We start from the raw sequence: 5,454 nt of genomic DNA on the forward strand, positions 1-5,454 counted from the left end.
GGGGTGTGTAGTCTAATATGCAAAGGAGTTCCTGCTACAAAAAGAAGCCCTGAAAATGCCACATGAATACTATCAAAAGTAGAGGTGGAAAAGGAAGCATGTGCAACCAGTCAGTCAGTATTTATTACTGTCAAAGACCAACATAAAGTCACAACAATCTGTTAAGTCCATCTTACATTCATAAAACTCAGAACACTAAAAATCTATTTACTAATTTCATTTGGCATGACGCCCAGGGAACGAGTCTTTGCTATGAGAAAGCTTTTAAACATGGAAGTTTTTGAAGATTCTGACTATATACCACCCCGAAAACGGAAATCAGCAATGTCATCATTAGCGCGTGCTGCAGTCTATTCAATAACAATGCATTGTATCAATGAATTTTTATATGAATCTTGTGAAGGATGCATGCATCAGTGGCCAAGACAGAAATCACATGTATGCATTACTTGGTCTGAACAAATAGTAGACCACAAGGTGAAATTTGTAACAAATGAAATTTTGATATATTCAGTCATGCTTGTTGTTACATCGATTGCATAGTCATTGAAATGTCTGGTCTTCACGCAAGAGAATATGGACCAAATATTTGATTTATTAAATAAAGTTGGCGACACTTCAAATTCACGCAAAACTCTTGAAACAATTTTGAAAAACTCTGACAGCGCAATGGTTAAATTTGTTAGAGATTTACATTATCGTTCTTTTTTTTGTGCCAGAAAAATCTGAGAAAAAATGATGTTTCTCTATTGTAAATAAAAGAGAGTGATTGCAGCTGCTTTTCTACTGCCTGTAAATGAGAAAAAACCTTGCAAATAAAAGAGAGAGAGAGACTGCAACTCCTTTTTTCACTGTCTGTAAATTGAAAAAAGCTTGCAAATAATACCATTTTAAAGACATCAGTGTTGTTATTGCGTGCCCAGGCATGCCCCCATGAAAATGAAGGTCTGGTGGTTGGGATGGAGGGAGGAAAGGGGCTGCCCCCTGATTAAAATTAGCAGCATTTTAAATTGCTAGGATGGTTAGCCCGTCATATTTACTGGCTGATGTTTTCAAAAAAAAAGTTTGGGATGGGGGAGAAGCAAGGGAGGGGGAGGGCTGCCCCCTGAGTAAATTTAACAGCATTTTAAAATTGCTAGGATGGTTAGCCCTCATATTTACAGGCTGACGTTTTCAGAAAAGAGTTTGGGATGGGGAGAGCCTAATTTATATTTATATCTATTGCAGTGTATATTTAAAAACTACTTACCCTGTTTACCATGTGCTTGCTGAACACATGGCTGCTTCTTCTCTGAGATTATGTGGGAGGGGGAAAGGAAGGGGGCAGGATTTTGCAAGGCGCATGGATGGAACCTGGTTACCTTTACAATTCCTGTACAATTGCTATTGGATTAGCAAGTCACATGGCAGGGGGAACCAATCACAGCACTGCTTCACACACAATAGAGGCTGATTGGCTCACATCCTTTTTGGCCAGAGGAAGAGAACATGAGAAGACATCTTTACCTTGAGGCTGCAGGTAAGAAAATATGCTCATCCTTTTTCTAAGTGTTTAGAAATTAATAATGCATGTAATTTTGATTTAGTGATGCTTAAAACAGACATATTTAAAAGCATGCTTGTAATTTCTGTGATTGATTCCTTTTGCAGTGACTGTAAAGCAGCCAGTTTATGGCTTGCTTGCCCCAAGCATGCTTAATGAGAAGAAAGAGGGGGAATACAAGGGAGGGGGTCTACTCCTGCTTCTTTTAATTTAACAGATGTTTGCAAACCAACCTTTTTGGTGGCTCTTTTGAATTGAGAGGTTTGTTTTATATATTTTACCAATGCTTTTTTAAAAAAAGAGGCAGATTTTTTTTCCTTTTGGCTGAAAATGCATGACTGGAAGGTGGGGGAAGAGGAGCATGGGCTGTTTCAGTTTTTCTTGATTAGATTAGGGTGGGGTCACAACCATCTGACTAGCAGAGAAGCACTGAAGGGAGACTTTTTAAACTTGAGGTGTGTTTGTCTTAAGCTTCATAAATGGGGGGAAGAATTTAATGCTGGAAAAAGTTTATTTGTGATCAGTCTTTTTTAATTTTTTGGCAAATTTTAGGGGTGAAAAAGAACAAATATGTCAGAAGGAAAGTCTTCAAAAAACAAAGGTATATTTTGCATTTCTCTCTGTTCTAAAATCAGTTTGCTGTTGTTTTTATAAGAGGTGTGTGTGGTGGGGGATAATTTAAAAATGGGGTTGCTGCATTATATTTTATATTTTAGCATTTTAATATGCAGGTCAGAAGAGACCACATGGCTGTGAAACATGGTGGACAATGATACGCTCAAGAATACAATGTGGTAAATATTTGGTTTCCCTTTGTGTGTGAGGGTGGGGACTGTTTTTCTGAATGAATTCAAGGGCTTTTTCCTTTTTAAACAATCAGTTTGAAAAAGCTAATGTTTCTTTTATTAGGCCAGCATGCCCCTGACAAAGATGATGATGGGCCTTCTAAGGAAAATTTCCCTCCTCCCTTATCCCTGTTGGAAACCAGACAATGCTTGAAATCACTGCCTGGTACATTTTAAGTTTTGCTTCACTGTTCTGGATTTTCATTTTAAATAGCAATCTTAATGTTTAAAGTTTTATATGGTGGGGAAATTGTTTTTTTTTTACTTCATGCCTATGTAATTTTCTAATGTTGACTGATATATAGATGAGAAAAGGCGCAAATCTGATGATGCACATATTGGACTCTAAGCAAAACATAGCAGGCCAGCAAACGCTAGGGGGCGCTATGAAACACAAAAGAACCCTGAAAGGTGTGTGTGTTTATATATATATATAAACTGCATGACTGTTTTGGCTTGCTGTGTTAATATATTTGCTGAGGTTTGGCCATGCTGAAGTTTTGTTTTCATTCTCTCCTAGAGCACAACTATCCTAACGATGTAACAAACCAGAGATATCTTCAGAGCACAGTGATCTCCACCCCGCTGAGGTCTGGACGCTGCCACAAAACATCAGCATAGCAATTCAAGCTGCAAACTTCCATGAAAGAATCATCCACCCCACCCCAGCCCAAAGGATGTGGTAAAGCAAAAAGAAAACACACAAATCAAACTGACTGTAAACACGTACAAAAGAGTGTTTTCAAACCACCCTCTAAGAAACAGAAAATTGACAATGCTAATTAGGGACACATGTGAGCACATGTTAAAATTGCTGGGGGCTACAACAGCTGGAATGCAAACACTTGCTGACCATGTAAACAGTTTTCAATCGTTAGGTATAGACATCTGCTGCAACCCCTTATTTGCTGCTTTTAAAGGCAGCCTTATGGGTTCCTGGAAAGGTTCTGAAATTATTTTACAAAGTGATTCTGTGTGTAAAAGCAGGGAAAGGGGTGCAAGCCAGGTTAGAGGTTGTCAGCCCTGCATTAATATCTCTACAGATTTATTTATTTAGTTAGTTAGTTAGTTAGTTATTTCCCGCCCTTTCCAGCAAGGTGGCTCAGGACGGCTCACAACACATGGAATCCAACATAACAAAATTAAGTTTAGGCAGTTACACAATTAAGACATTTAAAATATAAAAACATTAAAACAAGGCAAAGCAAAGCATTAAAACAAAGCAGAAATCTAATAGAGCTACACTTAGTTTCCTATGCCAGATTAGTTGTAGGCCAGCCGGAAGAGGGTTGTCTTACAGGCCCTGAAGAACTGAGCAATGTCCCGCAGGGCCCTCACCTCTTCCAGCAGCTGGTTCCACCAGGAAGGGGCCACTACAGAGAAAGCCCTATCCCTGGTAGATTTCAGGCGGGCTTCCTTTGGCCCAGAGATAACGAGAAGATTTTGGGTTCCCGATCTCAGCACTCTCTGGGGAACATGTGGGGAGAGACGGTCCTTCAGGTAGGCAGGTCCTAGGCCATATAGGGCTTTAAAGGTGATGACCAGCACCTTGTACCGGACTCGGTATGTTATTGGCAGCCAGTGCAGAACCTGGAGCCCCGGCCAAATGTGCTCCCATCTTGGGAGTCCCAATAACAGCCGGGCCGCGGCATTCTGCACTAACTGCAACTTCCGGGTTCGGCACAGGGGCAGCCCCATGTAGAGGGCATTGCAGTAGTCCAGCCTTGAGGTGACCGTAGCATGGATCACTGATGCTAGATCGTCACGTTCCAGGAAGGGGGCCAACTGCCTTGCCCGCCTAAGATGAAAAAAGCGGACTTGGCAGTGGCTGCTATTTGAGCCTCCATCTTTAAGGAAGGCTCCAATAGTACCCCCAAGCTCTTGACCCTGTCCACCGCTATCAACGGCGCACCGTCAAAAACTGGCAAGGGGATTTCCCGATGACCAAAGCAGAGGACCTCTGTCTTTGCCGGATTTAGATGCCCCTTTTAGCAATATATGCGAGCGTATGTTGAAATTGCTCGGCATTACAACAGCTGCTGTGCAAATACTTAACGGCCAAGCCACAAGCTTTCATTCTTTGGGGCTAGATGGCTCTTGCAATTCCTTAAATGCTGCTTTAAAAGGCAGCCTTGTGGGTTTCTGGAAAGGCTCTGAAAGTATTTTACAAAGGGCGTTTTCGCACTCACCTTCAGCCGGCGCGACCACCCTCTTCACTGCGCAGGATCTGCGCGGATTTCGCACTAAACGCCGCGGAGCAGCCAGAAAAGCCGGAAGCTCCCAGCTCAAAAGCCGCTCAAACGGAAACTGCTTTTTGGCGGTTTCAGTTTGAGCGGCTTTTGCGCCGGGAGCTTCTGGCTGCTCCGTGGCGTTTAGTGCGAAATCCGCGCAGATCCTGCGCGGTGAAGAGGGGGGTCGCGCCGGCTGAAGGTGAGTGCGAAAACGACCAAAGTTATATTGTATGCCGAAATGGGGGAGCCCTGCAGATAGGCGCGGGGCAGGTCAGAGGGCCTCGTCACATGCACCAAAGGAAAAGCAAGCATTTGAAACTGAGAAAGGTTTGGCAGAGTCCTACGAAAGCACCTTAAGAATGCAAAAACGTTTAAAATCTACACAAAAAAGAAGTGACTCTCTTTTAAGGTTTCTTAGCAGAGTCAGGGCTTCCGAGAGGCCAAATGTTAACACAGGTGATGGTGATGGGGAGGGACGGTGGCTCAGTGGTAGAGCATCTGCTTGGGAAGCAGAAAGTCCCAGGTTCAATCCCTGGCATCTCCAAAAAAGGGTCCAGGCAAATAGGCGTGGAAAACCTCAGCTTGAGACCCTGGAGAGCTGCTGCCAGTCTGAGAAGACAATACTGACTTTGATGGACCCAGGGTCTGATTCAGTATAAGGCAGCTTCATAGGTTCATAGGTGCCCCTCTCAGCACAGGTAGAGCCGGCCGCCACCTCCATTTTGGCAAATAACAGTGCAGTTCCTGCCTCTGAGTGTCCAAATGATAATTCAGTTCCTGGTGCCCCTCTCGGCACAGAGGTAGAGCCTGTCGCCATCCTCCAATGTGGCAAATA

The sequence above is a fragment of the Heteronotia binoei genome, chromosome 6, assembly GCF_032191835.1.
Source record: "Heteronotia binoei isolate CCM8104 ecotype False Entrance Well chromosome 6, APGP_CSIRO_Hbin_v1, whole genome shotgun sequence".
Lineage (NCBI taxonomy): Eukaryota > Metazoa > Chordata > Lepidosauria > Squamata > Gekkonidae > Heteronotia > Heteronotia binoei.